Source organism: Pteropus alecto, unplaced genomic scaffold (assembly GCF_000325575.1).
Source record: "Pteropus alecto unplaced genomic scaffold, ASM32557v1 scaffold40, whole genome shotgun sequence".
NCBI classification, from domain to species: Eukaryota; Metazoa; Chordata; class Mammalia; order Chiroptera; family Pteropodidae; genus Pteropus; species Pteropus alecto.
Genome location: NW_006431919.1, coordinates 20,440,225 through 20,453,448, shown reverse-complemented (window position 1 = coordinate 20,453,448; position 13,224 = coordinate 20,440,225). Strand labels below are relative to the sequence as shown.

The 13,224-nt window shown below is 45.3% G+C and overlaps 1 long non-coding RNA gene across 1 annotated transcript in view; it reads left to right on the top strand.

The window, feature by feature from the left end:
* The first annotated feature begins 6,049 nt into the window (after positions 1-6,049).
* LOC107195283 overlaps positions 6,050-13,224 on the top strand; it is a 10,478-nt gene continuing 3,303 nt past the window's right edge. Inside the window, exons 1-2 of the long non-coding RNA XR_003044639.1 lie at positions 6,050-6,144; positions 6,374-6,429. This is a non-coding gene — a long non-coding RNA (uncharacterized LOC107195283). The remainder of the gene's footprint in view (positions 6,145-6,373; positions 6,430-13,224) is intronic.

Genomic DNA, 13,224 nt, shown 5'->3' with positions numbered 1-13,224 from the left:
TGGTAAGTCGTGATTTGCCGAATCTGCCTATCTCTCCAATTTTGGGGACAGCAGCTGGCCTTGCGATCTCATATCTTTGATAAATCTAAGAAGAGTTGTCGATTTTTCAGTTTGTTCATCTTTTAGCTTGTGTGGATGGAGTGCTGTGGCTTCTAAGCTCCTTACACAATTTTTGAATATATAGTTGACTAGTTTGGATTTTGGAAATGTGAGCACACAATAGCCTTGGGGAGAATTAATCTACCTCTGGACCTGCCAGAAGAAACATTAGTTTGCTTGGAAGACATTGCTGGCTGTAGAGAAAAGGCAGATTCTATTTAGGTCTCCGAGACCCACATAGGTGGAGCTATGCAGGGTTTTTTTAAGTAAGGGGTAAGAGATTTAGTTATTTACATTTTTCTAGAAAGAGGAGATTTTATTATGGGACATTGATTCCTCGGTTGAAGCTTGAAGGTACCATGGGTTCCTATTGAATTCTAGGACTGTATTATGTTGGCATTGTGATATTTTAACCGTGCTGTCATTGGCTGCTCATTAAATTGTTATTGTCTCAAGAAGTATGGGGCTGCCTTACCATCTGGGGGAGTTTCCATCTTTGTAGAGAGATTTGAGGCTGAACCTGTCATCTGGAGCTGCTCTCCAGGGCACCATCTCTCACAAGAATGAGTGAAAAACCCTGTTTTCTAGTTGCATTAGGGATTCCGAGTCCCGCTCTTTAAATGGAGGAGCCGCAGAAACCCATCAGCTCCCATGGAAGATGGCCGGGCTTTGGCTTTGCGAGGAGAGCAGATTTACCTTGCAGGCCACATACTCTGGATTCAAGTCACTCGTTATCTAAAAGTTTAGTTCGATAAGATACTTGACTGGATTCAACCAGTGGTTCTCGGCTTGGGGCAATTTTGCCTCTCCCATCTCCCTGGGGATATCTGGCAAAGTCCAGAGAAGTTTTTGGCAGTCACAACTGCCAAAGTTTCTACTAGCATCTGGGCGTTGCTCAACATCCCACAATGCACAGCACAGCCCCCCTACACCCAGATGTCACCAGTGCTGAGGGTGAGAAACCCTGCTTACTCAGCAGGTTACCCCTCAAGGTGGGATCGCTGGGGCACAGGTGAATGCCTGCTTATCTTTACCGCCGAATGCCAAAATGTTGCTCCATGTAGTTTTATTAATTTCCACTGTCACCAGCAATGAGTGTTTCAGGGGTTTTGTGGCTTTGCTCGTCCTCTGTGCCTCCAGTGCCAGTCCGGTGGCTTGTAATTTGCATTTCCTTCGTCATTACTGAAGTTGAGCACCTTTTCGTATCCTTAATTGTCCATTTGGATTTTCTCTTCTGGAAAATGCTTGTTCAAGTTTTTTAATCATTTTTTTTTCTATTGTATCACATGCTTTATCCTAATTGATTTGTAGGCAATCTTAATTGTACAGATGAGTCTTCGTTAGACTGATTATAGATATCTTTTCCTACTCTATGGCTAGTTCATCCATTTATGGTGTCCTTACACTTGATACAGTCATACCAATCTATTCCTTTATAGTTAATGATTTTTGTATTTTTTCTTAGAAAAGCATCTTCCCCATTCTAAAATCATAAAGCTATCCTCCTTTATCTTCTGAAAGTGATAGTTTTGCCTTTCACAGCCATGTCATAGAGTTTTGAACTCCTCTAATTCCATTTATTTTCTGTTTTATCATTTTATTCTCCAATCTTATTATCATTTTCCGTTTAATTTCTTTGGGTTTAATTTGCTGTTCTTTTTCTAAAATGTTCAATACGGAAGCATAAAATAATAAACACACACACACAAAATAAAGGCAACATCTATGCGGAAAAAGAAGAAATTCTGCAAGTCAGAAAGAAAATGGAATGACATCTTTTCAAGTGCCAAAAGAAAAAAAAGAAAAACCCCCATCAACCCATAATTCTATTCCCAGTGAAAATCTTTCAGAAATGAAGGCAAACTTTTGTTTCTAGTAAAGACGGAATAACAGGAACCATATTTGCCCTTACAACTGAAAAAAACAAAACCAGATAAAATATATGAAACAATTTGTGAGACACTGGATATCAGGAAATGGACTGTGATTCATGAGAGCTGGGAAATAAATGAAGGAACCGTCCGATTGTCCCAGCTTCCAGCCTTGGGAGAGTTTTCAGGCTTAGGCACAAAGAGGGTAACCCAGGAGAAGGCCAGCGGATTCCCTGAGTTAAGGAGCTGGGCCTGAAGGTCCAAGGAGACCACAGTAGCTAAAGAGTTCTCAGGACAGAGTGCCAGACAGGGCCCCATATAATGTCCTAGAATATCACTTGAAGATAGCTTATAAGTTAAAATGGATACTATGAATCTAAAACAGCCATAAAATAAAACACAGAGTTACAGCTAATAAGCCAACAAAGGGGATAAAATAGAGTTCTTATAGACTTAATGTGTCCCCCCAAAATTCATATGTTGCCACCTCCCCCCCCCCCCCAATGTGATGGTATTAGGGGGTGGGGTCTTTAGGAAGTCATGAGAAGGTAGGGCCCTTATGATGGCCTTATAAAAGAGACCCCAGAGAGCTCCCTCCCCACTTCTGCCATTTTGGACACATCAGAAGACCTGCCTGTGTGAACCAGGAAGCAGGCTCTTACCAGATACTGAGTCTGCTGGGGCCCTGATCTTGGACTTTTCAGCCTCCAGAACTGGGAGAAATGTTTGTTGTTTATAAGCCAGTCAGTCTATGGCATTCTGTTACAGCAGCCTAAAAGTACTGAGAAAGGAATCATAAAAAACATTCAATTAATCCAAAAGAAGTCAGGAAAAGATGAGAGAACATAGAACAAATGGGACAAATAGAAAACAAATAGCAAGATGAGAGATTTAAACCCAACCATATTAATAATCACATTAAATGTGAATGGTCTTTGGATGATTTTAAATGATACATAGAGGTAGGAGTATTATTGAAATAATAGATATTAGGCTATTCATATTTGTTACTTTGGAATATGGGGGCGGGGAATTAGCTCTCTCTCTGTTTGTATTGTTTGATTTGTTACACCATACGTGTATTATATTCTTCAAATAAATTGAAAAACATGAAAATCTATAATCAGAGCAGTTAGATTCTCTTGTCTCCAATTTTATCCAGCACATCCAGGTAGCTATTACTGCTTATCATTTTTACTTCCATCCCCGGAAGATTAAATTTTGTCCTCTGGTGAAATGGAGAAAATAAATAAAACTCAGTGCTATCTATAGTCTAACTTGATGAAGTGGAGGGAGGTTCATGGTCGATATCACAATCTACTTCATTTGTTTGGCTGCCATTCTCTGTGACACTTTGTGTCCTCTCTTATCTCCTATGGCAGAGACTGCTGGTTATCTCTCAATATCTGTTCTCTGCTTCTAAAGTAATAGAATCCCCAATTTTTAGCTGGAAATATTGCCCTCCAGGAATAAAGCCTTCATTTTCCAGTCTTCTCTGTAGATAACAGTGCTTGTATGACTAAGACCTGTCCACTGGGATATGAGCAGAAGTGACTGCGATTCTTCTGGATTGTGCCCTTAAAAGGATGGGTATTCTATGCATTTCCTTTTTCTCTCTTACTACTGGTTGAGAGGTAGGTGTCATGTTGGCCATCTTGAACCATAGAGATGGGGGAAACACTCAAGGGGTGGTAGAGTAGTAATTTAGAAGGAGCCTAGTTTTCTAACTCCCCTCGGAGCTGTCCAGGTGGGTTTATGAGACATAATTGTCTATGATTTTTAAGGCATTGTTGTTTTGGCGTCTCTATTACAGCAGTTTTTGCCATGTCCTAAATAACATAGCTCCATCCATTTTTAGTTCTCCTTTTGTAATTAGAAGTGGAATGTTCCCTTTCCCGTTTAAAAAAGTTTCCATGCAATCTTGACGTTAGAAGATGATAACCGTGAGAGTTTTTCTCTCTCATTAGAGAAGGAAAGGAAAAATTGAATTAACAAATCTAAAGCATTGTCTTTGGAAAAAATGAACAAGTGATAAACAATTTTCTGGTTGTACTAATCAATACAAAAGAGATACCAATTCTTGGAAAGCTCTCTAAAAATAGATCTGTAAATTTGAAATTATTTAAAGTAGTAGGCATAATAAATAGCTTAGTAAAAAACTTGAAAATACTCAAAGGACAAATTGGAAGAAAAATATATTACCAAAATCAGTTAAGCAGGAAGAAATAAAAGACATAAAACCCCCAAAGATTTATCTTATAAAAAAGGTTCTACACTCAGAAGGTTCACAAATTAATCTTTTGAAAGTTTTTAAAAGAGGTCATTTGTACTGTTTATACTTCTCTAGAACACACTAAAAGGTAAAAACCTCTGTAGCTGAATCTGCAAAGGACTCAAATTCCTGATGTCCAAATCTGACCTAGGAAATAGAAACAAAAGGAAAAGCAATCCCATTTACAAAAGAATATTACTATTTTTTCCAAAAAAAAAAAAAAAATGCATGAGCCAAATCTAACTGTATTTTCAAAGTTCTAATGGGTTGTTCCAATACTAATGCAAGATAGATTCATTGATATGCAACTTACTATTTGAACATGTTCATAAATAGCAAAAATGACCATTTTAATAGAATTTTTTAAATCACATGACATTCATTGTCCCTAACCTTTCTCTCTCTCACCAAACGTCTTCAAGAATATCTATTTTAGACTGGTTGTTCAGACTCCACAGGCAATTCCAGCAACATGATAAAATAGGAAGTACAATTTATTAATGCTATTATGTAATATAGGATATCCCAAAGTTTAAGTTTTGATAACTTTAGTAGTATAAATGCTATATGCATATAAAAAGCATCATTTACATTTTAAATTTCTTTTCACGTCGACCTTCTTTGTTGTGAATTTTAAATAATAAATTTTTAATGGCAAATGATGAGGGGGAAACCACGTAAAAGAGTAGCTAATCAATATAAACAGAATCTACAGAAAAATATTAATTAATTATACCCCTGAAAATAAGTGAAGACCACCCAAATTAGAACAGGCAAAAGCTATTTATTCAGAGATCGCTATAGCATAGGAATCAATCACTGTCATATGTTTTGGCAGAGACTCAAAGGTTGGCAGAGGAATGTTAAAAGCTTTACAGTGGAAAAAATGCAGAGCTTCTGGTCGGCCCTTGCTGGAGGCTGTTGGCATAAGGAAGCCAGAGGCCAGCTAACTAGAAATGGGGTGTCCTGTGTGATGTGTTAGGGGTGCATATTTGATTTTCTCTGGTTGGTCCTAACTTAGAAGTGGGAATAAAAATTAGAGAAGTTGCCAGTTATTGATCAAGTCTGGATCATTTGGGGCCGACTGTTTGATAAGTTATTGTTTAGCTTCCTGGACTGTGACTAGAGATAGCCATCCGGCTCCCCGGGGCTGTTTGTTGTAGATAAGGCCTTGTTTCCGGGTAGGTTGCAGCAATGGTAGGTCAGAGTCCTGTTTGTATACGTGGTCTGGCGACTGTTCGTATAGTCAGTATAGCATAACTTCGTGATTGCCTTAATCTGTCATGAGCCGCAGACATATTTAGGTAGAGGCCCCCTGAGACCTGAGAATTATTTCAAGGATTCCCCCAGAGTAAAAACACTGAGAAGGGCTGCCTCTGATTCTTCATCTGGGAAATGGGGATAACGATACCTATTTCGGGGATTATCGTGCGGCCCGAAGGATAGACCTTAAAAAAAAAGTCCTCCCCCCTCACTCCCCCAGTCAGTAGACTTTCTGGTACGCGTCCTACAGCCTGGCCCAGGTTGGGCGGCCAACGCTGGGGTGGCCATAAGCCGCCCCTCAAGACGGCATAGGGCTGGGGTCCGGTCAGACCCGGCGGGACGCTGCCCCGTGGGGAGGGGTGCGCTCGCCCACTGCCCGCCGGGCCACCATGGCCGCCAGGGGCTCATCTTGCGCCAGCCCACGGCGCCACGCCGCCACGCCACGCCCGCAGGCACAACGGCCGCCACCGTGGCCGGAAGTGCGTCGCGGCTGACCGGAACCACCTCGCCGCGGAGACTCCCGGGAGTTGTAGTTCCGCCCAATGCAGGGACACCTACGCAGCGTTGGGAGGACTCTGGGTGCGATCTGCGTGCTTCCGGACCGCAGGCTGGGCTCGGGCGGCTAGCACCGGGAACCTGGTTCGTCTGAGGTGGCCGCTGCACCTCGGGCTCCACGCCGGCCTGTCGAGCGGGCTCGTGCGGTGACCTGCACGCTGCAGAGCCGGGCGGCCGCCGGGAGGGGTGCCCCGCGCGGGGGTCTGGTGGGAGGCTCCGTCTGACGTCTTCGGCAGAGGGTCAGGGATCCTGTCTGGTGTGGGGCGGGGGCCACCTGCCGGCCAGGTCTCACCGCTTCTCTGTCCTCCTGCAGCTCGGCGTCATCGGAGTCCACCATCCGCAGGGGATCCAGTGACAGCCTTGGCGCCGGTGAGCGGGGGGTCAGCTTTCCCCTGAACGGTCACCCCTCTTTCCCAACGATGGATTCGTTTTCTTCCCTTGACCCAGAGCTTCTCTGCCCAGTCAGGCCCCTGAACCCCGCTCAGGCGTCCTGGCCTCCTTTGGGCGGGAGGGATTGCTGAGGAAAGCCCCCCTTCCACCCTCTCCCGCCTCCCCACTCCCCGTGGACCTCACATCACAACCAACGGTAGGCTCTGAGCTATGAGGGCAACGAAGGAAGGCCGTGAGAGGATCGTTATTTCGGGGATCTCCAGTGTTTGTCTTCATCGGACAAACCTTTATTGAATGTCTGGATCAGGTCCCAGGGAAGCACCTGGTCCCATCCTTGGCCGGGGTCCTGTGGCGATGTTGGTCACGTGAGCAGATAAGTGCCCTCACGTGTGGATGTCCCCGTAGTTACCGTTACTGGGTGAATGGACACCCAGGGAGGGCGGTCAGTTCCTACTGGGGAAGGGTGACTAAAGATCAGACTTAAAGAGAAGTCAGGTCTCTGTAGGTGCAAAGGGGCAAAAGGGTGTGCCAGAGGAGGGGGACAGCACATGCAAAGGTGAGGAGCATCACACAAGCGGGTGCTGCTGGATGTGGCGTCGTAGAGGAGCTTCTGGGAGGTGAGGCTGGAGGTGGCTCCGGGAGCAGATCAAGGTAGGTTAGGGGGTGCAGCCTGGGTCCTGGGTGCCTGAAGCGTTTTAAGCGAGGCAGCCACATGGTTATATTTGTCCTTGAGTCAGAATATGCCAGCAATGAGTAGAGTTGATGGCGGCTGAAACAAAGTAGTGAGCAAAGTGAGTGGCGGATGTACCTCAGATGTGAGCATGTGGCAGCGGGCCTGGGTACGAGAAGCCGGGGCAGCGTGAGCGCACCTGTTTGCAGATAGATGAAGAGGGGAGGCTGTGGAGACAGTTTAGTGTAGACTGTTCTTTTACGGCAATGGCGAAGGTGGGAAGTGATGCCGAGATGACGGATTTGTCTTTCGTTGATGCTTTCTTGTTCAAGATGGAATGGACTTGAGCTGGGGGGAAAAAAAACGGAACCAGTACTCTAATTTTAAATCTTCACAAGGCCCAACGTATCAATGTTTTCCCATTATGACTTGAACTTGGGTCTTATTAAAGGAGATATTCCCTGTGACAGTTCATAATTTTTTTTTACTGTTTTTACTTAGTAATATTAGAAAATATCTCAGATGCCTAGGAAGTAAAACAAGAAACTTTTGTACCCATCATCCAGATTGAGCAAATGTTAAAGTTTATTTGCTTCAGATTTTCTAAAGAACTGAAACCTTATACATATCGTATGGACCCCTTTTGCATCCTACCTGTTCCATTTTCCTTCCTCTCTCTCTGGGGTCACAACTCCTGAAATTGCTATATATTCTTCTCTGTTTTTGTTTATTTAACAAAATGTTAAGTAAACAAAATGTATATAGCTGTAAACAATGTATATGACTTGTGTGTTCATACATTTGCCTGTGTTTCTTTTGGATTGGCTTCTTCTTGATTATCTTTAGTATTTTTCATATATCCTAGATTCAAATCCATTTTGGCTTTTGCACATCACAAAAAATCTTGAACAGAATTTGATGGTGTCTGGTGTTTCTTCTGTGGGTATATTTTTTAGCATTAAGTCATTTGTAGTTGTCTAATAATTTTTAAAAATCTCTACTGAAATTGTCTCCTTTTTCATATCTCAAAATTATGTGTATTTGCCTTCTCTTGTTTTCTTGATCAGTCATACCTGAAGTCAGTCTATATATTATTTTTAAATACAAGCTAATTAGTTTATTGGTTTTAATAATTCCTTTCCAAAAATTGATTTTAGTTTTCTCTTTTTAAATTTTTGTTGGGGCACAATTTCAGACTTACAATTGCAATAGTAGAATAATACAAAGAATTCCTGAATACCTTTCATCTAAATTCCCCAAATATTAACATTTTACATTTTTATGGGGGGTGGGGGGATGTCAAGGAATTTCAAGGCCAGTTAAGGAAAAAGCTATAACCATGAGGTGACAGGAGCACATGGAAGCTTTATTTAGGAATTCACATGGGGAGGGGGCATGTCCCTGGAAGCACGAGACCACCAGGGGCCATTTCCCAGAGGGCTGAGGACAAGGGAACCCCTAGGCATCTCTGGGTGAGAGCCTCTTAGGGGTAGGCAAAGCAGGCGGGCTGTAGATGACTACAGATCTGCTTAGCTTTGGGCTGCGTTGAAAACACTTGCATGTTGACATTTCAGTGTGCTGCTGCTGGCCTTCTGAGCTAACAGTCTCAGGCAGCTGAGAAGAAATAAACAACCCAGGGATCACTGTGCATAACCATCTTTGGCTCATTTACACAACAGCTTGCTTTATCCTCCTTTTCCTCCCCCCTCCGTACGTGTGTGTGTGGCTCCTTCAGTGTGCATTTCCCCGAGACAAGGACCTTTCTGTCACACCATCACAGTATAATGATCAAAATCAAAATACTAGCGTTGATAACGTACCATTGTCTAAGCCGCACGTCTTACTCAGATTTCACTAATCATCTCCATAATACCCTTTCTAGCTAAAGAAATCTCAGCTCATGCATTGCTGTTTTTCTTACATCTCTTTGGTTCTCCAGTATTTCATTATCTTCAATAACATTGACGTTTTTGAAGAGTACAGGCCAGTTATGATAGAACAATCCTAGATTCAGGTAATACATTGGTGGCAGGATTTTTTTTATCTCCTTTCTTTCTTTGATTTCTTCTTTTTAAATCTCTGCTCATACTTGTTTATGTTTTCTAGATTTACTCTCTTTTCCTATTTTTCAATTTTTATTTAATGCTTATCTTAGGGCTATACTTTTCCTTTAAGTGTGTGTTTGTAATTATCCACCAACTTTGATATGTAGTACTTTGCAGTCATCACAAACATTTTCATGTCCTTTTTACAATTTTCTAGTTTTATTGATTTTTGGTTTAGAGGGTGGCATCTATGCAATATGGAGGTTTATTTTTTAGCTTATTTCTCAATTTTTATAACTATCCCAGATGTGCCGAAAAAGAATGTATATTCTCTAATTATCAAGTATATTCTTCTGTCTGATCCAATAGATCAATCTTTTGTCATTCAAATGTTATACATCCTTACTCCGTTTTTTGTATCCTAGATTTTCATTTCTCAAACTGTATCCTGAAATCTTACTGCGGTAGAGGATTTGCCAGTTTCTCCTTATTGCGTCAGTATTTATGTGCGTTTGAGCTGCGTGTGCATCGTCTACATTCATGGGCGACACAGACCTAAGATTGGGTTGGCTCCTGGTCCTTGCTTTGTCTGTTCGTCATGGGTTGCTCTTTCTTGCTTTTTGTATGTTTCGTATTTTGTTTATCAAACGTCCGACATTGTGTGTCGGCAAAAAGAGACTTCTCCTTGGCTGTCACTGTGTGGAAGCTGCGGGGAGGGGGAGAGTTGGGGGCAGGGCAGGAGGTTGGTTGCGATGAGACTGGTCAAGAGTTGAACTGGCTGGCATTTGTTGTTGCTATGGTTACCATCAGGCCACCGCTGGCTTTGCATTTCTCTGGCATCACTGTGCAGACAGTGGGCCGATAGCTGTTGCTCCCTCTGCTGCTGGCCTAACCCACTTTGACTCTCTTGGTTCTGATGCTCCGGCTTGCTCCTCAGTGGGGGCTAGTCTGGTGGTAGAGGGCAGGGTGCTCTTTCTTTCTCAGCCCTAGGAGGGCCCTGGGTCCCTGAGTGTCAGGGCTGGGGCTGTCAGGGACGCTGCTCAACCCCTGTGGTAGGAGGATCTAGAAGCGTGAGCCCAGGACACATGCCCGCCCTGCTCCTTTTCCCTGCCAGGTGCAGTAGGTCCCCAGTAGGTCTTACCTGGGCTCCGGGAGCAGCAGGGTTTGCAGCCCTTCCCCCAGCAGCGTCAGAGAAATTTCTGGAAGGATGAGGCTTCCCACAGTGGCAGCCATTCCCCTCCTCCAGATTGTCACTGCCCAGGGAGTCGTCTCTGGTCACCTGTCCAGCCCTTCTCTTTCTGCTGAGCACTCAGTGGCAGTCTGGGTTGGTTCTCTGTGTCACACATTACTACAAATGTAGTGATTTAAAGCAGTAGCCGCCGGCTCACAGTTCTGCCGGCCAGAGGTCAGGGACCATCCAGGAGTTGGGTTAGGGGAAGGTTTGCTAGGAGGACCGGGGTCCCCCGCTTCAGGGTGTGAGAGGACGAACAAGGAGAGAAGGGATCGAAGTGATCCAGAAGGTGACCCCAGCCACCCGTATCTCTGCACTCGGCGCCCTTCCTCTCATTCTCCACTGATTTCAGCCCATCCCATCGCACCGTCACCCCCGTACCTCACTTCCAGTGATGCGCAACCCTCTCGTTTATCAAGGCACGGAAGTTGCTTTCTTAAGAGTATTTTGTTTTTCCTTCTCATGGTAAGAAAACAGGTATGAGAGAGGTGTTCAGAGCCACCCAGCTTACTAGAGGCTGAGCCAGCACTAGCCCCGGGGCTCCTGTCCCCGGGTGGGGGCGTCCCCCTGTGTGCCATAGTTCGTCGCTGACACCCGCCCCTTCCCACCTTGCAGATTCCTCTCCTGAGTCCAGGGGAAGGACTCTGATGGGAGGTCATGGAGAGAAACCCCAGTAAGATGATATGTGTGTATTCTTATGAAATACTTAAATATTAAACAGTGAGCACGTTTGTTTTAAGAAGTAGGAAGCTGAAACTTATTGGATTTCATTAAGCAATGTCACCATAAAAATAAATAAATTAATTTTTTTAAAAAGTAGAAAATGGCACTGTGTAAAAACAAACCCCAAAAATCCTACGATGCGAGGGTAACATTTTTAACATTTTGTGTGTTTTCTACAGAAGTTTTCTTTATATGATTATAAAATCCCATTCCACGGGCTGAAGTTGATGTATACAAACAGGAAATGGAGTAAAGTGTCTCCAGCTACTGTTTTTGACCCACGCTGGAGGGTCTGCTGGAGGGTCTGCCTTCCCGTATTAGCTTCCTGGGGCTGAGTAACACAGTACTACCAGCTGAATGGCTTAAACAACAGAAATTTAATCTCTCGTGGTTCTGGAGGCCAAAAGTCCAAGATCAAGGTGTCACAGGGTATGTTCCGTCTGTGGCTGAGGGAGGATCTGCTCCAGGCCCCTCCCCGGCTTCTGGAGGTTTATTGGCAGTCTGTCTGTCATTCCTTGGTTTCTGCTGCGTCACCCTGATCTCTGCCTTTGTCTTCATGTGACATTCTCCCTGTGCGTGTCTCTGCATCCACAGTTCCCCGTTTTATAAGGACACAGTCACATTGGATTAGGGCCCACCCTCCTGGCCTCATTTTAGCTTGATCATCTGCAAAGACTATTTCTAAATAAGGTCATACCGAGGTACTGAGGGCTACGACTCCAGTATATCTTCTGGGGAGACAATTCAACCCACCAGACGTCCGGACCAGGAGGATGGTGTCTCAGGGAAGCCACAGCTGTCCAGTCACTTCAGGTTATAAGAAAGAACAGTTCCCTGACATGCTCTGTCTAGAGCACGCTTCACCCTCACATCCGGTTCCAGCTTCTCCCTCCCCCCACCCCACCCACGGAGCTGCAGGTGTGGAACCGCCCCGGGGGACGGGCCTGTGACGTTGTGTGTCTGCTTCTCCCGGCTCTTCTCGTTGGATTTCTTCTCCCTCCTCCAGGGTTAGGGTACGAGTGGGGGAAGTACAGTCAGGCACCACTTAACGATGGGGACGCATCCTGAGAAACGCATCATTACCTGATTTGACGGTAGCGTGAACATCGCAGGGTGCATGCGCACACACCTAGCCGGCACGGCCTGCCTCATGCCGAGGCCGTGTGCCGAGCCTGTGACCCCCGGGCTGCACTGTAGCCTGTGCGGCACGTTCCTGTGCAAAACAGCTCGAGATGAAATCAAAAGGAGATGTCCAAGGATGATGCTGGCGTAACCTGACATCCTATTTTACAGCAAACTTTTCCTTATAAATAGAGTGCACTCTAGAGTAACAATAGAAACTATAGTATAATACGTAAACCAGCAACGCTGGCCTCTATCGCCGTTGCCAAGTGTGCACTGTGCGTAGTTGTATGTCCTGTACTTTCATACGACTGGCAGTGCAGTGGCTGGTTTACCCCAGTGTCACACAGACACACGAGTGACGCAGTGCCCTACAGCAGGACTTTTAGGCCCCCTCATACTCTCTGGGGCCCTGTCACGTATGCAGTCCACTGTTGACCAAAACGTCGTCACCTGGCGCGTGGCTGCAGAGGAAGCAGCACAGATCTCTCCTTGCTCGGTGCTGTTTGTCCCTCTCACCGCCGAATGCTGGCTGACCTGCGTTACGTAGGAGGCCACGCGATGGCTCTTTTTCGGGCGGACAACCTGTGCCAGCCCCCAGCTCCTGGCTCAGTGGTCCTGCATGTCAGGGCGGCATTCTTCACCGGGCAGGCAGCCTGCTGGGTCAATGTCCTTGCTGTAGGTAAAGCTCAAGCTCGCTTACCTTCCCCGCCATCCATTTGGCCCCCCGCCCTCCATGGAACTTTTCCATCCTTGTGCCAAATGCAGGCAGCGCAGGTGCCTCCCACTCCCGGCCCCTCTCCTCACTGGGCCTCCACGGCGGCCTTAGCCAGCCTCTAACTTCCGAATTCTTCAGCCGTGAACCTGGCTCCTGTTTCTGGGTCCCCGGTGCCCTACACTCTCTCATGCTCCCTTCTGGTGAACTACTGGGCACCTCAGAGTTTCCGTAGGTGGACACACACTCAGCCCGGGGGCACAAGAGC